Source organism: Sus scrofa, chromosome 6, assembly GCF_054392235.1.
Source record: "Sus scrofa isolate SSC_HxYL_T2T_F1_AM1 chromosome 6, Sscrofa_HxYL_maternal_Yorkshire_Landrace_v2.0, whole genome shotgun sequence".
NCBI classification, from domain to species: Eukaryota; Metazoa; Chordata; class Mammalia; order Artiodactyla; family Suidae; genus Sus; species Sus scrofa.
The window spans coordinates 144,288,097-144,302,718 of NC_139388.1; the positions used below are offsets into that span (position 1 = coordinate 144,288,097).

The window sequence follows — 14,622 nt, forward strand, 5'->3', positions numbered from 1 at the left end:
TGGACTCATTTGTTTATAGTTTCAAACTTAGAACTTTTATAGCATTTTATTATTTTTTTTTTCTTTTTGCCATTTCTTGGGCTGCTCCCGCAGCATGTGGAGGTTCCCAGGCTAGGGGTCTAATCGGAGCTGTCTGTAGCCGCCAGCCTACGCCAGAGCCACAGCAACGCGGGATCCCAACCGCGTCTGCAACCTACACCACAGCTCATGGTGACGCCGGATCGTTAACCCACTGAGCAAGGGCAGGGACCTCATGGTTCCTAGTCAGATTCGTTAACCACTGCGCCACAACGGGAACTCCCAATATAGCATTTAAAAAAAAAAAACAAAAACTGTTTCGACTTCTCTTTTCCTAGAATCTTAAATATACATATGTATAAACAGTACAACACAGTCCCTCAGTTCATTAAGACTATGCTTTTTACTTTTTTTTTTTTACTGCCACACCTGCAGCATATGAAAGTTTCACAGCTACAGCAATACCAGATACGAGCTACATCTATGAGCTACATTCCAACACCAGATCCCAGTTGCATCTGTGACCTAGTTGCAGCTTGTGGCAACACCAGATTCTTAACCTACTGAGAGAGGCCAGGGATTGAACCCACACTTTCACAGAGGACAGTATGTTGGGTTCTTAACCCACTGAAGTTATGTTTTTTATTTTTTCTTTTTCAAACTTCATCCCCTCTGTGCTTTAAGTTGTATAATTACGTTTCTGTGTAAAATTCAAAAAATATAATAATACAAGTTAGAATTCTTCCAAAGAATGTGACAATAGACATAATTTATTAGCATAAATTTAAGTATTCATTAATAAAAAAGAAAATATATAATCATCACAATTGAAGCATAAACATGATTTTATATTTTTCAAGAATCATTCACAATTTCAATCTTAGCAAGCTAGGTAATTATGGAGCATTTACTACATGCTAGGATTCGCGTGGCCACTAATAAGCATAATTGAACGAAAGAGAGAGAGAGAAAGGGGAAGAGAAAGGGAAAGGGAGGGGAGGAGTGGGAAGGGAAGAAAAGAAAAGAAAAGAAGAGAGGAAGGAAGAGGAGAGGAGGAAATAGGAAAGAAAAGGCTAGAGGACAAGGAATGGAAAACCGCACTACTACTAACCTTTCTCCATTATAATCACTCACCAGAATTTTTAAAAGGATGAACCTATACCAACACATCATAATCATACAAAGGTCATAGTTTATCTTAGGCTTCACTCCTGGTGTAGAAGACTCTATGGGTTTGGACAAATGTACAATGACACATTCATCACTGTATTATACAGAGTATTTCCACTATCTTAAAAATCTTCTGTGCTCTGACTATTCTCTCCCCACTCCACACATCCCTGGAAACCAATGAGGTTTTTATTGTCTCCATATTTTTGCCTTTTCCAGAATGTCATATAGTTGGAATTGTACATTATATAAACTTCCAGAATTGGCTTTTTTTACACTTAGAAACATGCATTTAATCCCCCCACACACACATACAATGTCATTACATGGCTTGATAGCTTATTTATTTTTTGCATTGGGTAATATTCCATTGTCTGGATATAGCACAGTGCATCCATTTACCTGTTAAAGGATATCTTACGGGCTTCCAAATTTGCGCAATTATGAATAAAGCTGCTCTAAATATCTGTGTGTAGGCTTTTGTGTGCAGGTAAGTTTTAAATTCTTGGGTAAATACCAAAGAGTGTGATTGATGGATCCTTCTAAAACTATGTTTATTTCTGGCTCCTAAAGTAGCCATACTATTTTGCATTCTCACCAGTAACATGTGAATGTTCTTGTTCCATATCTTTGCCAGAGAGAGAGAGAAAGGGGAAGAGAAAGGGAAAGGGAGGGGAGGAGTGGGAAGGGATTGTTCAGTGTTCTGGATTTAGACCATTTTATTTAATAAGTGTATATATAGTAGTATCATTATTGTTTCACTGTACATTTCTCTGATGACATGATTTGGAGCACCTTTACATATGTTATTTGCCATCTGTTTATCTTTGTTTTATTCTTTGGTCAGATGTCTGTTACCAATTGGTGTATCTTTCTAACTAGTTTTTTTTCTTTTCTTACTACTGAGTTTTAAGAGTTCTTTTTATATTTTAGGTAAGAGTTCTTTATCAGATGTACTTTGCAAGTATTTTCTCCCAGTATGACTTGCATTTTCATTCTCTAGATATACTTTCACAGAGTAGATATTTTTAATTTTAATTTAGTCCAGCTTATTATCTTCTTTTATGAATCATGCCGTCTAAAAAAGCATCACCATACCCAAGCATATCTAAGTTTTCTTCTATATTATCATTTAGGAGTTTTATAGTTTTGTGTTTTAATTTAGGTCTGTGATCCATGTTGAGTTAATTTTTGTGAAAGGTGTTAAATCTGCACAGACTCATTTTATTTTAATGTGAATATCCAATTGTTTCATCACTCATTGTTAAAAAGACCATCTTTGTCCTATTGTATTGCCTTTGTTCCTTTGACAAGGATCAGTTGACTGTATTTTTGAGACCATTTTCTGGTCCACTGATCTAGTTGCCCATTCTTTGACCACAATACCAAACTATCTTGTTTACTATAACATTCTAGCACAGTACAGTATATACAGTACAGTAGTGTCTGTCTTTACTTTGAGTAGTGTCAGTCCTTTAAATTTTTCTTCAACAGTGTGTTGGCTATCTCAGGGCTATTTCCCGTCACTGTAAGCTTTAGAATTAGTTTGTTAATAGCCATAAAAACAACTTGTTGGGATTTTTATTGTGATTGTATTAAATCTATGGATCAAATTGGGAAAAACTGCTATCTTAACAATATTAACTCTTCTCACTTATGATCATGGGATACATCTCCACTTATTTAGATCTTTTATTTCACCCATCAGAGTTTTGTAGCTTTCCTAAAATAGATCTTGCATATACTTTGTTAGATTTATAACTAAGTATTTTATTTGGGGGGATGCTAATATAAATTTTATTGCATTTTTAAATTCAAATTCTAATTGTTCATTGCTGATATATAGAAACGCTATAGACTTCTGTATATTAAACTTGTATTCTAAAACCTGGCTGTAACTGCTTATTAGCTCCATTCTTTTGTCATTTTTTTAAGGATTTTCTACTTAGATGATGATATCATATATAAACAAAGACTTTATATCTTCCTTCCCATCTGTATGCCTTTCATTTTTTTTTTTTTTTTTTGTCTTACTACATTGGCAAGGAGGAGTCCAGTACCATATTAAAAAGGAGAGGTGAGAGTGGAAATCTTGACTTCTACCTGTTTTTAGTGGGAAAGCTTCAATTTTCTCATCAATTACATATAAAGTTAACTAGTTTTTTTTATAGACAGTTAAAAGTAGTTATGCTATATTTCTACTTTATTGAGAGTTTTTATCGTGAATAGGATTGTGTTTTGTCAATTTTTTTTGCATCTACTTTTATGATCATGTGATCTTTCTTTTTAGCCTGATCATACAATGGATTATATTAACTGATTATCAAAGCAATTAAGGGATAAATTTTAAGGGATAAATTTCACTAGGTCATGGAGAATAATTCTTTTTATACATTGTTGAATTCAATTTAGTAATATTTTGTCAAGAATCTTTGCATTTATGCTGATGAAAGATATTAGTCTGTACTGTTCTTATGATGCCTCCCTTAAGTATTAAGGAAACTCTAGCCTCAGAGGGTAAGTTAGGCAATATTTGCTCTGCTTCTATCTTCTGAAATAGAGTGTAGTGAATGGTATAATCTCTTCTTTAAATGTTTGGTATAAATCACCAATGCACCCATCTATGTCTGGTGCTTTTTGTTTTGATGGTTATTATTTATTCAATTTCCTTAATAAATATAGGTCTATTCAGATCATCTATTTCTTCTTGAGTGAGTTTTCCCAGATTGTGTCTTTCAGGGAATTGGTCCATTACTTCAAGGTTATCAAATTTGGGACTTAGTGTTGTTCATAATATTCCTTTATTATCCCTTTAATATACAGGGGATGTAGATCTAATTAATAATTTGTTTCCTCTCTCTCGCTGTCATTTTTTTTTTTCCTACACTGGTAACACTTGTTGATTTTATTGACCTTTTCAGACAACTAAATTTTGGTTTCTTTTTCTCTATTGATAAACTGTTTTCAGTTTTTATTTCTGGTCTAATTTTTATTTTTTAAAATGGACCTATGATTAATTTAATTTGCACTTCTTTTTAGAGCTTTGCCCTTTTCTAATATATGCATTTCATCAGGTAAATTGCCCCCTAAGCACTGCTTTTGATGGACTCCACACATTTTGGTAAGATGTGTATTCATTTTCATTTAGTTCAAAATATTAAATTTCCCTTGAAAGTCCTTGTTTGAGACCAGTGTTATTAGAATTGTGTGGTTTAATCACCATGTATTTTTGGGTTTTTTCAGTTATCATTTTTTGTTTTTTAATTTTTACTTTAATTCTACTCTAGTCTGAGAGTAGACACTGAATGATTACTATTCTTTAAATTTGTTATGTATGTGTAATGGCCCAGAAGGTGGTCCCTTTTGGGGAAAGTTCCATGTGTGCTTGAGAATCATGTGTATTCGGCTGTTTTTGTTTGTTTTAATTTATTTTTTAATGTTATTTCTCCAAACATACTTTTTTCCCCCACTGTAAAAAATAGGAACTCAGTTACACATCCATGTATACTTTCTTTTTCCTCCCATTATCATGCTCCATCATAAGTAACTAGACAGAGTTCTCAGTGCTACACAGCAGGATATCATTGCTAATCCATTCCAAAGGCAATAGTTTGCATCTATTAACCCCAAGCTTCCAATCCCTCCTACTCCCTCCCCGCCCCCTTGGCAACCGCAAGTCTATTCTCCAAGTCCGTGATTTTCTTTTCTGTGGAAAGGTTCATTTGTGCTGTATATTAGATTCCAGATACGAGTGACATCATATGGTATTTGTCTTCCTCTTTCTGACTTACTTCACTCAGGAGGAGAGTCTCTAGCTCCATCCGTGTTGCTGCAAATGGCATCATTTGGTTCTTTTTGGTGACTGAGTAGTATTCCACTGTGTATATATAACCTCATCTTCCTAATGCAGTCGTCTGTCAATGGACATTTGGGTTGTTTCCACGTCTTGGCTGTTTTGAATAGTGCTGCAATGAACATGCAGGTGCATGTGTCTTCTTTAAGGGAAGTTTTGTCCGGATAGATGCTCAAGAGTGGGATTGCTGGATCACACGGTAGTCCTATGCATAGATTTCTAAGGTATCTCCATACTGTTCTCCACAGTGGTCGTGCCAGCTTACATTCCCACCAACAGTGCAGGAGGGTTCCCTTTCTCCACACCCCCTCCAGCACTTGTTATTTGGGGACTTATTAATGATGGCCATTCTGACTGGTGTGAGGTGGTATCTCATGGGGGTTTTGATCTGCATTTCTCTAATAATCAGGGATGTTGAGCATTTTTGCATGTGCTTGTTGGCCATCTGTACATCTTCCGTGGAGAAATGTCTATTCAGGTCTTTTGCCCATTTTTCCATTGGGTTGTTGGCTTTTCTGCTGTTGAGTTGTATAAGCTGCTTGTATATCCCATAGATTAAGCCCCTGTCAGTTGCATCATTTGAAACTACATTCTCCCATTCTGTAAGTTGTCTTTTTCTTTTTGGTTTCCTTTGTTGTGCAAAAAAGCTTGTCAGTTTGATTAGGTCCCATAGGTTTATTCTTGCTCTTATTTCTGTTGCTTTGGGGAGACTGACCTGAGAAAATATTCATAAGTTTGATGTCAGAGAATGTTTTGCCTATGTTCTCTTCCAGGAGTTTGATGGTGTCTTGTCTTATATTTAAGTCTTTAAGCCATTTTGAGTTTATTTTCGTGCATGATGTGAGGGTGCGTTCTAGTTTCATTGATTTGCATGCAGCTGCTGTCCAGGTTTCCCAGCAATTCTTGCTGAAAAGACTGTCTTTTTCCCATTTTATGTTCTTGCCTCCTCTGTCAATGATTAATTGAGCATAGGTTTCAGGGTTTATTTCTGGGTTCTCTGTTCTGTTCCATTGGTCTGTATGTCTGTTTTGGTACCAGTACTCTCTTGATGACTGTGGCTCTGTAATAGCGCTTGAGGTCTGGGAGAGTTATGCCTCCTGCTTGGTTTTTGTTCCTGAGAATTGCTCTGGCAATTCTGGGTCTTTTGTGGTTCCATATAAACTTCTGGATTGTTTGTTCTAGTTCTGTGAAAAACATCATGGGTAATTTGATAGGGATTGCATTGAAACTGTAGATTGCTTGGGGTAGTATGGCCATTTTTACAATATTGATTTTTCCAACCCAGGAGCATGGAATATCTTTCCCTTTCTTTATGTCTTCTTTAATTTCCTTGATTAATGTTTTATAGTTCTCAGCATATAGGTCCTTTGCCTCCTGGGTCAGGTATATTTCCAGGTATTTGATTTTTTGGGGTGCAATTTTAAAGGGTACTGTGTTTTTGTATTCCTTTTCTAATATTTCATTGTTAGTATACAGAAATGCTACTGGTTTCTGAATGTTAATCTTATATCCTGCTACTTTTCTGAATTTGTTGATCAGTTTGAGTAACTCTTGGGTGGAGTCCTTAGAGTTTTCTATATAGAGTATCATGTCATCTTCATGTGGTGACATTTTTATCTCTTCCTATGTGGATGCCTTTTATTTCTTTTGTTTGTCTGATTGCTTTGGCTAGGACTTCCAATACTATGTTGAATAACAGTGGTGAGAATAGGAATACTTGTCTTTTTCCAGATTTGAGTGGGAAGGCTTTCAATTTTTCTCCATTGAGTATTATATTTGCTGTGGGATTGTCATAAATTGCTTTGATTATGTTAAGGAATGTTCCCTCTATACCCACTTAATTGAGAGTTTTTATCATAAGTGGATGTTGGACTTTGCAAATGCATTTTCTGCATCTATTGAGAAGATCATATGGTTTTTGACTTTTCTTTTGTTAATGTGGTGTATGATGTTGATTGATTTGCATATGTTGAACCATCCTTGTGAACCTGGGATGAATCCCACCTGGTTGTGTTGTATGATCTTTTTGATATGTTGTTGGATTCGGTTGGCTAAAATTTTGTTGAGAATTTTTTCATGTATATTCCTCAAAGATATTGGCCGATAGTTTTCTTTTCTGGTGGTATCTTTTCTGGTTTTGGAATTAGGGTGATAGTGGCATCCTAGAATGTCTTTGGGAGAGTTCCTTCTTCTTCAACCTTTTAAAGTTTAAGGAGGATGGGTATAAGTTCCTCTTTGTATGTTTGGTAGAATTCACCATCTGGTCCTGGACTTTTATTTGTAGGGAGTGTTTTGATGACATATTCAATTTCATTTCTAGTGATCGGTCTGTTCAGTTGATCTATTTCTTCTTGATTCAGTTTTGGCAGGCTGTAAGACTATAGAAAAAATGTTTTTTTTTTTTTTAACTCAATGAGTTTTATTATATTTACAGTTGTACAACGATCATCAAAACCCAATTTTATATCATTTCTATCCCAAACCCCCAGCCCATCCCCGAGCCCCCAACTTCCCTCCTTTGGAAACCATAAGTTTTTCAAAGTCTTTGAGACAGTATCTGCTCTGCAAAGTTCACTGTATCCTTTTTTTTTAAAGGATATAACATATAAGCGATAGCATATGATATGGGTATCTTGCTGTCTGACTAACTTCACTCAGCATGATAATTTCTAGGTCCATCCATGTTGCCCCAAATGCCCTCATTTATCTCCTTTTTATGGCTGAGTAATATTCCAATCTGTGTATGTACCACGTCTTTTATCCACTCCTCTACTGATGGGCCTTTATGTTGTTTCCGTCTTGGCCATTGTATACAGTGCTGCAATGAACACTGGATTACAGGTATCTTTTTGAGGCATGGTTTTCTCTGATAGATGCCCAGGAGTGGGATTGCTGGATAAATGGTATTTCTATTTTTAGCTTTTTGAGGAATCTCCTTACTGTTTTACATAGTGGTTGTACCAATTTACATTCCCATCAACAGTGTAATAAGGTTCCCTCTTCTTCACACCCTCACCAGCATTTATTATTCGTAGACTTTTGATGATGGCTATTCTGGCTGGTGTAAGGTGGTACCTCATAGTAGTTTTTATTTGCATTTCTCTAATAATGAGTGATGTTGAACATCTTTTCATGTGTGTTTTGGCCATCTGTATGTCTTCTTTGGAGATCTGTCTGTTGACATCTTCTTCCCATTTTTTTTTAAACTCAATTTTATTACATTTAAGTTGTATAATGATCATCACAACCCAATATTATAGTATTTCCATCCAAAATCTCCTTTGTTTTTATTTTTAATAGTTAATATTTATTGTATAGTACTCTGTTAGAAGTTAAGCAATTTATTTTTTTATTTTTCTTTTGTTTTTTAGGGCCGCACCTGTGGCATATGGAGCTTCACAGGCTAGGGGTGGAATCGGAACTTTAGCTGTTGACTATACCACAGTCACAGCAATGCAGATCTGAGCCATGTCTGCAACCTACACCACTGCTCACAGCAATGCCAGATCCTTAACCCATTGAGCAAGACCAGGAATTGAACCTGCATCCTTAGGGATATTAGTTGGATTCATTTCTGTTGAGCCACTACATAAACTTCCTCCTGCTGTTTTTAACTGAATCATTCCATAGAAGACAATTATAACCAGTTTACTGATGGTGTTATAAGTTCAACTATGTGCTCACTGATTTTCTTCCTGCTGAATCTGTCCATTCCTGAGTTAAGGCTGTTGAAGCCTCCAAATACAATAGCACATTCATCTTTTTCTGCTTACAGGTCTGTAAACATTTGCCTCATGTTGTTTGGCACTCTGTTGTTAGGTTAGTACATAAAGATTTTTTTAACCTTCTTAAGGAAAAGACCCCTTAAGCATTATGTAATGCTCTTCTTTATTCCAGCTTTTCATACTCTGAAATCTGTTCTGAGATTAATAGAGCCATTCCTGCTTCCTTTTGATTAGTGTTAGCATGGTATATCTTTCTCTAATTCTTTTTTTTTTTTTTTTTTATCTTTTGTCTTTTTAGAGCCACACCCACGGCATACGAAGGCTCCTAGGCTAGGGGTCGAATCGGAGCTGCAGCCACTTGTCTACACCAGAGCCCCAGCAACTCGGGTTCCAAGCTATGTCTGCAACCTACACCACAGCTCATAGCAACGACGGATCCTTAACCCACTGAACAAGGCCAGGTATCGAACCTGCAACCTCATGGTTCCTAGTCAGATTCATTAACAACTGAGGGGAACTCCCATATGTACTTCTTATCATTGTTCCTCTATAGGTAGGGTGTTTTTAATTTATTTCCTCTTTTCACATTTTTTTCTTTACCTTTGATTTTTCTAATTTGAAAATGATAGCATGGTTAGAATTTTGTTGTTTATGTGTGGTGTTTATCTTACTTGGTGTTCTCTAAGACTTCTTAATCTGTGGCTTGGTGACTGACATGATTTTGGGGAAATTCTCAATCACTATTATTCCAAATATTGTTTCTGTTCATTTCTGTCTTCTTCTGGTATTCTCATGCTTATATCATACATTTTTTGGAGGTCCCATGGTACTTAGCTATTTCATTTTTTCTTTTTTTCCCAGATTTTATTGTTTTCTTTTCAGTTTTTGAAGATTCTATTGATATATTCTATAGCTCAGAGTTTCTTTCCTCAGTCTGTCCAATCTATTATGAGTCACATCAAATGTATTCTTCTTTTCTTTTATACTTTTTTTTTATCTCTAGCATTTACTCTTGCTTCTTTAAGATAATCATCTCTCTGCTTACACTCCTCATCTACTCTTACACTTTATTCATTAGAATCCTTAACATATCTGGAGTTCCCATCATGACTCAGTGGAAATGAATCCCACTAGGAACCATGAAGTTGTGGGTTCGATCCCTGGCCTTGTTCAGTGTGTTAAGGATCTGGCATTGCCAGGAGCTGTGATGTAGGTCACAGATACAGCTCAGATCTGATGTGCAATCAGATTCGACCCCTAGCCTGGGAATCCTTAACATATCAAACATATACTTTGTTTTAAATTGCTAGTGTGATGATTTCAACATTCTTGCCATTTTTGGTTCTGATGCTTGCTTTGTTGCTTACAATTGCATTTTTTGTTTGTTTTCTTTTGCTTCGCTTTGGTATGCCTTGGTAATGTTTCCTTGATAGTCATGCATGATGTAGCAGTAAAAGGAACTGCTGGAAAAAATGCTTTTAGTAATGTGGTTAGCTGTCAGAAAGTGAAGTGTTCCACAGTCTTATGATTAGGTCTTAATCATTCAGTGAGCCTATGCCTCTAGACTGTAAACTTCGTAAGTATGTCTCATTTTTTTCTGTCCCTACCCTTAGGTGGTATAGGATGGCTAGAGTTACCTACAGTATTTCCCTTTCTCACTTTAGTTAGACTCTGATAATACTCCAACAATTTGGCCTCTGGTTAAAATTTTCTCTGATAACAGGCAGTGATAAGAAGAACTGTGTAATTTAAATATACTCTGTTATATTTCAAAATGGTTTGTTTTCCCTTCCACCTGCCAGAAGCACAAAGGGATTTTTCTCCAATATTTTCTATGAGAATCTGAGGGAGCACTTGGAGGTAAATATCACAATATTTTGTTGCCCCCCCAAAAAAAATGCCCCTTGGTGTTTTAAACTCTTAGAGTTGCCCATACTGATGAGCCTCCAGCAATTTGTTTATTACACTTTAGACTTTGCTACCCCAGCACTGGTTCCCAGCACAGTTTCTGCTTGTAAGTCTCTGCTATAGTAAGTCTTGATAACATGTATTTACCTGCCTGTCCCTCCAGTTTTGAGGGCACCAATTTGGTCTGTGTCCTCCCATCTTTATAGATCCAGGAAGAGTTAATTTTACAGTCTGTTCGGCTTTTTACTTGTTTAGATGGAGAGGTAACTACCAACCTCCTTACTGTGAAACTGTAGTATGTGTTTTTTAAGCTCTCTTATTCTCTCTCTCTCTCTACCCTTTTCTTTCTCTCTTTAGCTCCTTCTTTCTCCCTCTTTCCTATAAACACACATATTTTTCTCAGAAGGACTTTTAAAACTGCTTGGTTTGGAAACAATTTCCAAGGAAGATAATTACACACCATCAAATACTTTGTGAATTCATCATCTTTTAAATAAAGTATACATATTTACAATCTAAGTACAGCAGAAGGTGACTGGTTTTGTCTCAGTTTCTGTACTATGTTTAAATAAACAACATAATCAAAAAATGATATAATTATCTATACAACATACCTACTACCAGGGTAAGTATCTTTGGACTTCATTTGGCTATAGAGACTTTTTCCTTATAGTTATGAACAATTGGACTCAGCATCAACTGGTTGTAGGACAAATAATGATGCTCCAAAGAATCCCCAGTATCCACGAATAAATTACATAACATGGCAAATGAGGTTCTTCAAATGTTATTAAATTAAGGTCCTAGATTACCCTGGTATGCCCAATGTAATCACAGGGATCCTTAGAAGAGGGAGGCAAGACTGTCAGAGTCAGAGAAGAGGATGTGACTATGAAAGCAGAGGTAGATGTAATGCAAAGTCAAAAGTGAAAGAACACAAACAGAAGATGGAAAAGGCAAGTGAACAGATACAATCCTAAAGCCTCTAGTAGGAATACAAATCTGTAAACAATTCTGTTTTAATTCTTTGAGACTGATTATGGATTTCTGATGTTTATAGCTATAAAATATAAAAATATTGTTTTAACCCAAAAGTGTATTGTTTTAATCCACTATGCTTATGCAAGTTTGCTATAGCAGCAATAAGAAACTAATATATTCAATTTGGAACTGATTAAAAATGTTGTGTTTCAAGCCTCACTCCAGACTTACTGAAGAAGAATCTGCATTTTAACAGGCTATCTAGGTAATTCATACACCCATTAGAGAAGCACTGCTTAGCATTATGATTTTTCCTAAACTTGGACCAAATGATTCACTTATCCAAAGACTCCTTTAATCATATTACCCAGTCAGTTGTCAACTTATTAAAACTTTTGAAATGATACAGTAAATCCATTTAAAGCCAATATTATTGACTTAAGTTTTTTCTCTGTATGCAGATCCAAAATATTTATTTGGAATTCCTTACTATATTGGATACACTGAACTTTTTAACTGAACTGAGCTATAGGACATGAACAAAAAAAACTCTATCAAATATTCAGATGTATCATCTGCATAACAAAATCCATAATTAGCTAGATTGTTTTTTCTCTTTTGATTCAGGTGTTTCATCATCATACTTACTGTCTAAGTAATACATAGCTCCTGTCAGCTTTTAAGTTCCAAACTAGGAAGAATTACAGCATTGTAATAGGAAATAATCTCTAGTTTTAACTTCATTGCAAGACAAGCAATTAATTCTCAATACTCATTGATAAAAACAAAGCCATTTTTGAACTGTAACTTTCTTTGCTTATGCTTGTGCTTGGATTAAGCGGCTATCTATATACATTTTTACTATGTGACCCTCACATTTGGCATCAGTCACCATGAAAGAACATGGTGATAAATACTGACTTCAAATAATTACTTTGACCTAAGAATCATGTTCTGAATATCAAATTATGTGTCAAAACATGTTGGCATTTTTATCCAGGAAAATCATTTGTGCCTTTTTTTCTTTCCTTCACAGACTATTAACCTATAATTGGTAAACTGCACATAAGGTATAAAATGGATATGTTCTGAAAGGTATACACTCATGAAACTATCACCGGAACCCGATATTAATATAATAAGCACATATCCATTACTCCTAAAAGTTTTCCTTTTGTCTTTCGAAACTCCCTGCCTAACCCCCTTAACTACTCATCCTCAGGCAACCACTGATTTGCTTTTCTGTCACTAGGATTAGTTTCCATTTGTTTCAAATTTTATATGGATATAATCATCCAATAAGTGTTGTTTCCTTACTAGCTTTCTTTACTCAGTATAACTGAGATTCATCCCTGTGATTGCTCTAGAGTTTATTCACAGTTATTGCCAGTCCATATCCCACTTATAAGTATGTATCATAAATTATTTATATGTTCAACTTTTGAGGGATATTTGAGTTGTTTCCAGCTTTTGGCTATTGCAAATAAACTTGGGATGCATATTTATGTGAAAATCTTTGTATGGATATAGGCTTTTAATTCCCTTGTGTGAAACAGGAATAGAACATTTAGGTTATGTATTACATGTTTAATTTTTTAAAGAAAATAACTAAGGGTTTACAAGGTGTGATAACATTTTACATGTCCATGGTTCTTTTACATCCTTGCCAACACTTGGCACTGTTAGTTCTTTTAATTTTAGGAAATATTAATTGATATGTAATGGTATCTCATTTAAGTTATAATTTGTTTTTCTTTAATGACTACAGATATTTAGCACCTTTTCATATGCTACATACCATCTATACATCTTCAGTGAATTTTCCAGATATTTTGACCATATTTTATTGAATGGTTTAATATAATTGATTATTTTATTTATTTTTCCTTTTTTTTTTTTGGCTGCCCTATAGCATATGGAGTGGAATTCCCTGCCCAGGGATCAGATCCGAGCCACAGTTGTGACCTACGCCACAGTTGCAGCAATGCCAGATTCTTTAATCCACTGTGCAGCACTGGGAATCAAACCTTTGTCCCAGAACTCCAGAGATGCCACTGATCCTATTTCACAGGAGAAATTCCATGTATAATTGATGCTTTAATGTTCTTTACATATTCTAAATAGAAATTTTCCATCCACACATGTGATTTTTAATATTTTACCAGGTTTGTATCTTTTTACAATATATTTTGGAAAATGCATAGATTAATTTTCATAAAATTCAATCTGTTGTTTTTTTCTTTAATTTTGTTTCTTGTGTCATATCAAACAGATCTTGGGCTAACTCAAGTTATAAAGAAACTGCCCTTTTTTTTCCCAGAAGTTTTATATTTTGGGTTTTGCATTTAGGCCTATGATCTATTTTTTAATTAATACTAGTGTATAGTGCAACATACAGATCAAATATCATTTTAGTGAATATCCAATTATTCTTGCATCATCTGCAAGATTACTTTTTCTCCATAAAATTGTCTTAGCTCCTATATTAATCACAGTTCTCCAAAGAAAAAGTATTGTTAAGAATAGCATATAAATGTAGGAAGAGCTTTAGTATAAGGAACTGTTCACTGGCTTAAGGAGGCTGGAGAGTTAAAAATCTTCAGGGTAGGCCGCAGGCTGGAGGCCCAGGATAACTGATGCACTTTTAAGTCCAAAGATGGTGTGCTGTAGAATTTTCCTTTGCTCAGGGAGGGTGGTTTGTTTGTTCTGTTCAGGCTTGTTGAAAGCCTAATTGCATGAGACCCACCCACATTATGAAGGGCAAACCGCTTTACTCAGAGTCCACAGATTTAAATGTTAATTTCAACACACAAAAACACTCAGAATCACGTCTGACCAAGTAGACACACAAAATTAGCATCCTGTATCCCTGCCAAGTAGACACACAAAATTAACCATCACAGCACCTTTGTCAAAACTCAAATTACCATGTATGTATGGATCTATTTCTACACTCTCAAATCTGTT

General features: G+C 35.3%; 1 pseudogene across 1 annotated transcript in view; it reads right to left on the reverse strand.

Annotated features, from left to right (window-relative positions):
* LOC110261402 (tyrosine--tRNA ligase, mitochondrial pseudogene) overlaps positions 1-14,622 on the reverse strand; it is a 317,000-nt pseudogene that overhangs the window by 132,086 nt on the left and 170,292 nt on the right. The gene's annotated exons all lie outside the window — the stretch shown is intronic.